The 11,981-nt window shown below is 33.1% G+C and overlaps 2 non-coding genes across 2 annotated transcripts; both read left to right on the top strand.

Moving 5' to 3' along the window:
- Positions 1-3,919: 3,919 nt before the first annotated feature.
- TRNAP-UGG (transfer RNA proline (anticodon UGG)) lies at positions 3,920-3,993 on the top strand. The gene has a single exon. It is a non-coding gene; the product is annotated as a tRNA-Pro (tRNA).
- Positions 3,994-4,155: 162 nt separating this feature from the next.
- TRNAW-CCA (transfer RNA tryptophan (anticodon CCA)) lies at positions 4,156-4,229 on the top strand. Its single transcript has one exon. It is a non-coding gene; the product is annotated as a tRNA-Trp (tRNA).
- Positions 4,230-11,981: the final 7,752 nt, after the last annotated feature.

Here is an 11,981-nt window from a genome sequence, read left to right as displayed (position 1 = left end):
ACGGAAGACTCTTAACAATATTTCTGTTATGAAAGACTACGAAATATTTATTTTTAAGAAAAAAAATAAAAAAAAGAAACTTTGGGATTGCTGAATAACAAACGAAATCATAAAGCAACGGAACCATCATAGTATTTTGAAATTACTAAAAAAAAGGAAGGGTGGTTATTGGATCATTTACTGCTCTGGGTCTGCTAGATCCTATATTTTCTATTCCTTCGCTGGAAGGTAAAAATGAATTCCATTGTGGAGCCGTATGCACTGCACAAAGGATGCCTGTACGGTTGTTAATCCTATCTTTTTTTTATTATCTTTGACTCATCATGATAATGATGTAAGATAGAGAAAACCATTTATTAAATCATCAGGGGTAATGATCCATCAACCTGCTAGTTCTTTTTATGAGGCACAAACGGTAGAATTTATCCTGGAAGCGAAAGAACTACTGAGGCTGCGCGAAATCCTCACAAGGGTTTATGTACAAAGAACAGGCAAACCCTTATGGGTTATATCCGAAGACATGGAAAGGGATGTTTTTATGTCAGCAACAGAAGCCCAAGCTCATGGAATTGTTGATCTTGTAGCGGTTGAATAACAAATAGCAGGTATTTCACGCAAAAATCCGAAATTTTCGATTTTCTCTTTTTACCGGGGTTAATATATTACTATTAATCATATTAATTATTAATATCGAATATAGAAGTAATTCATAATCATCCGGTTAGGATTGATCTAAACCAACTCATTATGTATACAATTCAACATGCCAACTATTAAACAACTTATTAGAAACACAAGACAGCCAATCAGAAATGTCACCAAATCGCCCGCCCTTCGGGGATGCCCTCAGCGTCGAGGAACATGTACTAGGGTGTATGTGCGACTCGTTTAGACCATGGACCGGGACAAAAGAAAGTACAAAATTTTTCCCGTATCAGTTATAAGTACAGTGAATAGGATAGAATGAATGGAAGAAATCCGTTCACTACCGAAAATAAATAAACAAAGATTTATCGTATCCTTTTATTGTGTATCAAATTTATGGTTTCTATTGGTGCAAATCCAATCATCTCTATTTTCAATTTTAGATGAGAAAGAATTCCCCATTGGTAACAAATGCTTATCCATTAAGCAGAGGAAATCCTATTTAACAGAAGGATTATAGCCTTATTCTTCCAAGAACGGACTAAGAGGGTCAGCTACCCAACCAATCTTCATAATTAAATACCGTTACTGTATAGGTAGATCTCGTTGTGAAAGACCGATTACTAGATAATTCATGGGTAGAGCCAAAGAGGGTGAACTGTACAAGTTAACAATAACATTGATGAAATAAAAGAAGGAGCTCCGGTGTATAGAGAGGACCTCACCGTTTAAGAAGTAACCATAGAAACGAAGGAACCCACTATTTCTTTATCCATTTCTATTTTTATTTATTTACTCTATTTTTGTTTTTTATACCTAGTAAAAATACTATTTCGTATTTTGGGGTGATTAGAACAAAAAAAGAAATAGTGGTCGGGAAGGTTATAGTAGCAAAAGCCATTGGAATTTTTATTTTATACATTGGAAAAATACGTTTTGTTATTAATAGACTAGGAAAGGAGAAAGGAATAACTGAAAGAAAGGAAATCCATTAGTTATTCATCAAAGTTTCATTTATTCAATGACTAGAATTAAACGAGGATATATAGCTCGGAGACGTAGAACAAAAATTCGTTTATTTGCATCAAGCTTTCGAGGGGCTCATTCAAGACTTACTCGAACTATTACTCAACAGAAAATAAGAGCTTTGGCTTCAGCTTATCGGGATAGAGGTAGGCAAAAAAGAAATTTTCGACAGTTGTGGATCGCTCGAATAAATGCAGTAATTCGATCTAATAAGGTAGACTACAGTTATAGTAGATTCATACACAATCTGTACAAGAGGCAGTTGCTTCTTAATCGTAAAATACTTGCCCAAATCGCGATATTAAATAGAAATTGTCTTTATATGATTTCCAATGAGATCATAAAATACGAAGATTGCAAAGAATCCAGCGGAATGCTTAAAATGGAGTTCTCTGGAGAATGAACTCCGAGAAGGTAGAGTAGAAATTAGTATGATAAAATATGATAAAGTGGTCAAAATGAGCAAATATGTTCAATAAAAAAAAAACGATTTATTCTTCTTCCACTATTCTTTCTTTTTCTTACGACACGACAATCGAATCTAGATTTTCGGATTTTTCGAACAAAGAATCAATCTGCGGTTGAGTTTGGATTAGAATTTTAATTCAATTAAAGAGTAAGCTAAGTCTATTTATTCCTGGTTCTAAGACCAATAGTTCTAGCGGTCGACTCGCTTCTTTCAAATTGTTTCTCATTATTAAGAAAAGGTAACAAAGATAAAATACGAGCTTGTTTTATAGCAATAGTAATTAAGCGTTGCTGTTTTAAGGTCAATCTATTTACCCGTCTAGATAATATTTTTCCTTGTTCACTAATAAATCGACTAATTAAACTCATGTTTCTATAATCAATTCGATCCCCCGATGGAATCGGGGGCAAACGCCTACGAAAAGATCGTTTGGATTTAAGAAAGAGTCGCTTGGATTTATCCATGGTTTTTTTATTCCTTATCCCGAAAATCCTATTTCTTAATTCTAAATCATTTTAGATCCGATCGAAATAGGATTTGGTTTGTTTATATTTAAATCTAAAATATGTCTAATATATGTAATTTTTCATCTTCCTTGGATTGGAAAAGGGTGACACACAGCCGATCGGTTCGATCTATTTCTTTATCTCCCCATGAATCGTATGTTTGTAACACCGGGGACAGAATTTTCTCAATTCCAATCGACTAGGCGTATTGTGTCGATTCTTTTGAGTAATATATCTGGAAATCCCTATTGATTCCTTATTAACACCGTTTCGAACACAACGAGTACATTCCAAAATAACAGTTACTCGGGCATCTTTACCCTTGGCCATGAACCTCCCTTGGATTTTTGATTCACGCAACTCTTCCATTTTCCGATCCAAAATGAAGAAAAAAAGAAAAATTGGTAACTCGAAATAAAATTATGAAAGATTTCGTTACAATCAAATATTAAAATATAGTAATACAATAATTTCTAAATTTAGAATCGCAGTACAGTTTTTCATTTAAGTATTTTGTATGATATTGTTGCCCTAGCCATCACATTTTCATTTTCGTTCTCACTCTTTTATTAATTAAATTTGAACCTGGCGCCGCGTCCGAGTTTGACTGAGGTTGAATCCATTTTGATTCTTTCTAACTTATTCTAAGTCTAAAAACTCTAAAAAAAAGAAGGGGGAAGGGGATTAGTCAAAGATATTTGATTGTTTTTCTAATCTTCTTCACCCCTTCCCAAGTCAATAACTAGAATGAAAAAAACGGGAATACCAACGCATCCGGGAATAAACGATTGATCTCGATTAATAGACCCGCTAAAGCCCCGAACCATATAGTACTTACTACCGGTGCCACGGAGAGATATGTTTTTAGATCTCGCATTGAAAACCCTCCTACTTTATAGTAATTTGTAATACATACTGGTATTACATACCATCAAATGTATATATAGTTAATAACCGCTTGTATTGTCCGCGGAATTCCTAATTCAAATTGAAATGTACAACAGTTCAATTCGGTAGATATTCCCTTTTTTATTAAAAAAAATATGTAGCTTTCCGCCCCACCCCAAATATTCATTTTTCTTTACGGCGGATTTAATATTTATTATTTCATACGTATATAAGTCTTTTTATTATTTTTATTATATTTTATATATGATATGAGACAAAAAAGAAGAAATGGCAAGATAATTTGTGTATACCAATGGAGGAAATAAATAAAAAATGTGGAAAACAAGACAGGGATTCTCTACAATAACACTGTAGACCAATTGAAAGGGATGTAGCGCAGCTTGGTAGCGCGTTTGTTTTGGGTACAAAATGTCACGGGTTCAAATCCTGTCATCCCTACCTATTACTTATCTTCTGAACAGTAACGAGGAATCAATTGAGATCCATAAAAATTGAACATACATATATCGAATCAATCTTTTTTTATTTAATTTTATGATATTCTCTATGATAATATATGTATCGAAGATATATTCGGGTTGCTTTTAGTTTGATAATAAAACGCTCTTAGTTCAGTTCGGTAGAACGCGGGTCTCCAAAACCCGATGTCGTAGGTTCAAATCCTATAGAGCGTGATTCGATTCTTGTTGTTGTTAAATCAAAATGATACTGAAATAATTCAACAGAAATCAAAATTTTACCTCCTATAAAGCAAGTAGGGGGTCAATCAAAAAAAAGAACTGTTAATTAATCAAAGGTCCAACTGATCCCCCCGTCTGTATTGTAAATATGCGGTCACAAATAATCCAGCCAAAGTAATAGGAATTAGACCTAATACGATTCCAAATAGAAAAACTTCAATCATTTCAATTTAGTTGAACGAGGAAAAGGAGAGGTAATATCTATCCTTAAAATATTAATCGGTATTGCCCATGAATCTCAATGACCAAGAATTCGAAATTGAATTGACAAGGTAAAGAACTCTACAATATATAGAATATATTGAATAACACCGAAATCTTTCTTTTTTTTGAATTGTGCATTCAATGAATTTTAATCAAATAAGTCGTATCTTGTTCAGACCGATAAATAGAGCTGAGGTTATAGTTAAAACTGCTAGTAGAAAACCGAAATAACTAGTGATAGTAGGCATGACGAGGCTAAATGAAATACGTTATTTTTATCCATATGTTTATAAAGCACTTCCCTAAGTTTCTATTTTTGAAAGATACGCGGATGGATAAGTAAAAATACTAATTGAAAAAATATATTCAATTGAAAGTTTTTGATTCATCTATTATTATGATTATAGATGATACTAACAAAAATCTTGTGACATAGGTAAGAAATCAATTCATCATCTGTCTCTCTATCCCGCAATTCGGAATCAAGGGATTCATTGAACAACTCTTGAGTTTTCAAAACAAATATTCTTATTATAAAGAATTTATAAACAATAATTTAATATATAAATCTAGTAAATATATAAATCTATTAAATGGATTCTAAATAATTAGAAAGAAAAAAAAAAAAAAAAAAAGAAAAATAATAAATAAACTATGTTGTGTAACTTGATTCCAAAAATGAAATGCTCTTTGAATCGCTGAAGAATGAATGACCTTATAATGCCCTTTATTTATGAAATTGTATTCCCACTAATTAGATTTTATGTAGTGGGTTCATTTCCATAAAATCTTTTTTAAAAAGAAAAAAAGTATCGCACGATCAGATCACTCGAAACTAGGTTCTCCATTTATTCTTATTCTTTCCATATTAAAAACATTCTTCTAATTAGTTGAAGAACGATCGTTTGAGTCTAATATAAAACAATAATGCGTGCATTACGAATATTTATTATTCTTCTATTCGTTGTTCTGTTTCGTTCATCGAATCCTATGTACTACTGTTACTTGTTACTGGACGACTAACCAATTCCTTAAAATAAAAAAAGATTCAAACAAAAATATAACTACAAACACAAAAGAAATATTTCGAGATTTCACGTCTAATTTCATTGAATTTTGGGACTATTAGAATCTGCTTCCTAAATTATTATAAACCAACCAGTCGGATTCACATTTTACCCAATCTTCGCTTTCTAGCCCGAAGCCAATAACCGATAGAATCCTTAATACTACAGACAGGCATTTTCAGAATTTTCTATTGAATGAATGGTATATGATTCTACATCGACAAGCAGCAAGAAAAGAAGAAACAAATTATATTATTTAGTTTTAGTGCTTCATTTTGATACTTATTGTGAAATTGCGTTGCTGCGTCAGAAGAAGGATAGCTATACTGATTCGGTATACTCTAAAAACACCCTCGGTACAATATTGACGATCTTACAAAGATAAAATTTCAGTTAATTTCCATTTACTGATCTCATCTTTTACGGAATCGATCCCCCTTTTGACTGTACAAGAATATGTGGAGCTCGGCATGTCTGGAAGCACAGGAGAACGTTCTTTTGCTGATATTATCACCAGTATTCGATACTGGGTCATTCATAGCATTACTATACCTTCTCTATTCATTGCAGGTTGGTTATTCGTCAGCACGGGTTTAGCTTACGATGTTTTTGGAAGCCCTCGTCCAAATGAGTATTTTACAGAGAGCCGACAAGGAATTCCATTAATAACTGGCCGTTTTGATTCTTTGGAACAACTCGATGAATTTAGTAGATCTTTTTAGGAGGACCAAATGACTATCGATAAAACTTATCCTATTTTTACAGTGCGATGGTTAACTGTTCACGGACTAGCTGTACCTACCGTTTCTTTTTTAGGGTCAATATCAGCAATGCAATTCATCCAACGATAAACCTAATCCGAATTATAGAGCTATGACACAATCAAATCCGAACGAACAAAATGTTGAATTGAATCGTACCAGTCTTTACTGGGGGTTATTACTCATTTTTGTACTTGCTGTTTTATTTTCCAATTATTTCTTCAATTAAATAAAAGAAAATACTAAATAATAGTACGAATTATCTTATCCCATTCGGAAGGATATCATCTCATAATTATCTATGACTGTTTCTGTCTCTAGCACGACCACTTGATGAAATGGGGAGGGAAGTGGGACAAATGGCCGAGACTACTGGAAGGATTCCTCTTTGGATAATCGGTACTGTAACTGGTATTCCTGTGATCGGTTTAGTTGGTATTTTCTTTTATGGTTCATATTCCGGCTTAGGTTCATCTCTGTAATAATCGGATGAACTGAGTTGGAGACATGAAAGCGTAAGAACTCAACAGGATCCCCCTCAAATCAGAAAAAAAGAGGGGGTAGGTCCCGTTGAGCTCTTACTAATTAGAATTAGACTAATTTATTCATATAAATGAAAAAATGGATCTTTCCTATTTTTTCAAAAAACTTCATTTCTTTCTGATTCTGAATTGCTTCAAAAAAAAAATTGATTCAGACCATCTCTTTCGCGATCGTATCGGTCGATACTTTCATTTCAAAGCGAAAAAAAGAAAGAGAGAATCACTCGATTCCCTCTTTCTGGATGATACAATCCCAATATAACAATATTATATTTCTATCGATCAGATATCACAAACCCTTTAAATAGATTAAAATATACTAATAGAATTTTCTATAGTTATTTTAATATAAAATAGAATTGAAAAATTCATTGAATTTGTTCACTACTTATGTAATAAATCGAAAAAAAGGTTCTGATAAACCGGGAAAAATTGAAACTAAGAATAGAGATCTTTGACGAACGGGATCAAGAATAATTCATTAGTTTATTATTTCGACACCAGAACAAGAAAAGGAATTTTTCTGGTATCGAATACTAGAAAGATGCATAATTCCTTCTAGAATCCTTTGTTCCCTTCATTTTTTTTCTATTCTCCATTTACTTATCTTATTTTTAATATCTACTCTATTTTTATTCTATTAGAATAAAAATAGACACATTCAATGACATTTCAATCTGGCACCAGTGACATAATAATCATAATAATACCGCTCCTATTTGTATTGTAAAAAACAAAGAAATAAAGAAGAGGTAAAATAGTCTTCCTGACAATATAATATCCATACTATGACTAGTAATGCGGTACAAGTAATTACCGAAATAGGGTCGAAAAAGAATAAAAAAAAAAAACAAGGGAAAAAGTTTTTCATAATTTTTTGATCATACATAATTAAATTATAGAATTGCCAACAAGAATTTGGTTTTTTTTACGAACTTTATTTGATAAATCCCCAGATTTAGAAATTCATTTCGGACAATTGAACCTTCTCAAACTGTTTCTTTTTAAGAACTAAAAAGATTTGTGCCAAAATAACAGATGCAAAAAAGAACAAAAGGCCTTGGACACGTAATGGATCTTGAAGGACGATTTCCGCATCTCCCTGACCAAATCCTCCCACATTAGGATTACTCGTTAATGGTTGATCAAGTTTGATGGATTCGCCCTCTGAAACAAGAAGTTCTGGTCCTGGAGGGATAATATCAACCACTTGACGCCCATTCGCTGCATCCACTATGGTTATTTCATATCCTCCTTTTTCTTTTCGTATTATTTTGCTTACTATCCCTGCTGCTGTAGCATTATAAACATTATTATTACTCTTACTCCCGTCGGGATAAATCTGACCCCTTCCCCTGTTCCCGCCTACGTATATGGGATATTTTAAGAAGTGAACATCTTTCTTAGTCGCAGGGTCCGGGGAAAGAATAGGAAAGGTGATTTCACTATATTTCTGACCAGGAACAGGACCTATCACAAGAATATTTTTTTTAGTGGGACGATAGCTCTGAAAAGAAAGATTGCCCATCTTTTCTTTAATCTCGGGAGAAATACGATCGGGGGGGGCTAATTCAAACCCCTCGGGTAAAATAAGAACAGCCCCCACATTCAAACCACCCTTTTTACCATTCGCAAGAACTTGTTTCAGTTGCATATCATAAGGAATTCGAACAACTGCTTCAAATACAGTATCAGGAAGTACCGCTTGTGGAACCTCGATATCCACGGGCTTATTAGCTAAATGGCAGTTGGCGCAGACAATACGGCCGGTTGCTTCTCGTGGATTTTCATAACCCTGTTGTGCAAAAATGGGATATGCATTTGAAACGGGTGCCCAAGTTATTATATATATCATGAGTGATACGGAAATAGATCGAGTAATCTCTTCCTTTATCGAAGAAAAGGTATTTCTAGTTTGCATGGTCCAATCATTGAGCCCAAAAATTTCTACAATAAAATTAGGTAGGTCCCTAGTATAGTTCCCTATCCATGATTCTGCTATTTACTGAAATAAAGTTACTCGAATATAGGAGGCATCCTTCGCGATGGGTAGAAGGAATAAGTACAATTTTGAATGTTTTACTTATGTACAAAGTAACAAACATTATATTTTTCAGTCATTCATTGAATGATAAATCACTACAAGTGAGGGAGATACACGATTTAAATAACGGAAGATCCAATATTTTAAAATTGTGTCAAGAATGACTGGAAAAGTGGAAACAAGACCGGATATAATTTGATCGTTATGAGAAAATCCAAAATCTTTGTAGACAGAACCAATCATTAGTTCCCAACCATGGGGTGAATGAAATCCTATACATAAATCAGTTAATAAAAGAATAGAAAAAGCTTTTATTGTGTCGCTTAAGTTATATAGGAACTCTTGAACCCAAGAGTTAAGAATAACAAGTTCTTCATTACCAAGAATAGAATAACCACTTAGAATAACGAAACAGATTATATTTGTCGAGAAGTGCAAAATCATATGGATACGATCCTCATTGTGCATCTTGATCAATTGGATCGTTTCTTTGTAGATTCCGATACGAAGCTTTTGTAGATGTGTTTCTGGGTATTCCTTTAGCATTTCGTCCAAGAGAAAGAGTTCCTCTAATTCTAGAACTTTTTTTATAATACTCTTTTCTTGAATATCATTCAAAAAAATTTCGGATTGACCAGTATTCCACCAATTAGTAACCCAAGATTCTAGGCTTTTATTAAATGAAAGAGAGATCCACCAGGGCAAAAATACTATAGATGCAAGATATAGAAGGGGAATGAATGCTTTCTTTTTTTCCATTTTTTCGTCTTTTATTTTTTAATGAACTCACTTCATTCGTTAACTCTCTACACTACTAATATTTATATCAAACATAAGTTCTATTACAAGTCATATGCATACTATTATGAATCCATTCCCTGTTTTTTAGTTTTTGATTTGTGATTTATTAGTTAATCCTTGAATTTCGAAATAATACAGAAAGAAAATAACAAAGAATCCACTTTTTTTTGTTACTGTGCAGTTGATTTACATACGGATCAAAATTTCGGACAAAGAAAGTTTTCTGGCTGTTCCGTATACGTCTGCTTTGGGTCAAATGAGCATTCTGAAGAAATTCCAGTTAAGTTATTATACTATTACTATGGTCTATAAAAAAGACTATTCTTTCATTTCAGTTTTATCCCTCTTGCTACGAACAAAATTCATTCTGAACTTCATTTTTCAAAAAACTTCAATTGGTACACGCAAGAAATAGGCCAATTCGGCAGCCTTTTGCTCAATTTCTCGTGGGGTCAGATTCTGATCGGTACGCGTCAAGGGAATGGCCCCTTGGCCTCTTATTTCCATATAAAGGACACGACGTGCATAAATACCCTCTTTAACTTCTATTCTGATGGACTGAATGTCTTTCATAAGGAATCGTAGGAAGATTCGACGATTTTTTCCAGGAAACCCCCAACGAAAAATAGACACTATTTCTTCTTTTCTATCGAATCGATCATAACCGCTACCTACATTCCACAAAATTGTGCACCACAAATAGGAGCTAATAAAGAGACCGGCAATCCCATAGAAAGACATTACGATCCCCTGTGGAAAAAAAATTATTTGCTGAGACGGAAATAAAGCTATCAAATCCCTACCAAGATAACTGGAAGTTCCAACCAATAAAAACCCTAATGAACCTAAAAAAAGGATAAAGGCCCAGCAGAAATTGCTGATTTTTCGAGATCCTCTTATAAATTCTATCCATATACGTTCTGATCGCCAATTCATACTAGATCTCGTTGCATTTTATTGGAATTAAGAGAATCAAAAAAAATCTATTTTACTTTTTTTGTTTCCGAAGTAACTCTAATCAACTAGCACTATTTTGATGTGAACCTTTACTTTAGATCTAAGTAATTCATCGAATTACTTAGATCTAAAATAATAACATCACCTTTATATGATTCCCTATAGATACCTACATCCATATAGGTATATTGATTTTATATCTCAAACATTTGTCGCCCGATCTCTTATCTATTTTCTATTTTGAAACTTATCTATTTTCTATTTTGAAATACTTCTAATTGATTTCCTCAGATATCATGTTTACGTATGTATATATCGCTTATGTTTGGAGTAAGCCACATGTTAGATTCTAGTCTACTAAATAGATAGCTGTGTTATCGTCAAAGTCTAAGTTTTGAAAAAAAAAAATAGACAGCATATTTAAAAAATCTTGTTTTTTTGAACATGAAGAAATAAAGAAGCCATTGCAATTGCCGGAAATACTAGGCCCACTAAAGGCACAAAAATAGAGGGTAAGGTGGTGAGAGTTGTCATAGAATGGATACCTCGACTTAATATTTTCATTGTTATATTAATAGTTTTACCTGTTATTTATTGATTGTTATAAAAGGTATCTTATAATTATACTAATTCAATATATAATTATACTAAGTAATATCTACGTGAGTATATATAGAAAAGGAATGAGGAATGTCGAATTAAATAAATGGACTTACTCATCTTTCGACATGAGATATATGTATCATAATAGACGTTTGCATTATTTTAGTTATTATCTTGTCTTAGCATTTTTTTTTAATAAAATTTCATAAAGATTTTCGTACAAATTCCCAAAAAGGTAGTTATAATCCGATCCAACAACAAGGATTCTTAGTAAAACTAGAGATCCGCTAGAGATGTAGAAAGATGCAAGACTCTATGCCGCTATTTGCTATAGTTGAAGTATATATACACATGTAATGTTAAGAAGGGAGCATGAAATTCATTTTCTTCCCCGTGCCAAATTTTGCGGAAGAAATAAAAAAAAAAAGAATTCATTTTTTAAGTTAAGTAAGGCTTTACTTGATTGAATTTTGATTCGAGGGAACGAAAGCGTGGAGCTGAAATAACTCACTCACAACACCTTTTAAAGGATTACGTGGTACGATTAGATCGAATAAGCCCTTATCGAATAAAGATTCAGCCTCCTGTGAACCCTCAGGGACTGCCTTATTCAATGTTTGTTCAATTACTCTTTTACCCGCAAATGCGATGTAGGCATTCGGTTCGGCAATAATGATATCCCCCAACATACCAAAACTAGCTGTCAC

Source organism: Cucumis melo, unplaced genomic scaffold (assembly GCF_025177605.1).
Source record: "Cucumis melo cultivar AY unplaced genomic scaffold, USDA_Cmelo_AY_1.0 utg000709l, whole genome shotgun sequence".
NCBI lineage: Eukaryota > Viridiplantae > Streptophyta > Magnoliopsida > Cucurbitales > Cucurbitaceae > Cucumis > Cucumis melo.
Note: the sequence above shows the minus strand (reverse complement) of the source record. Positions and strands in the feature narration are given on the sequence as shown.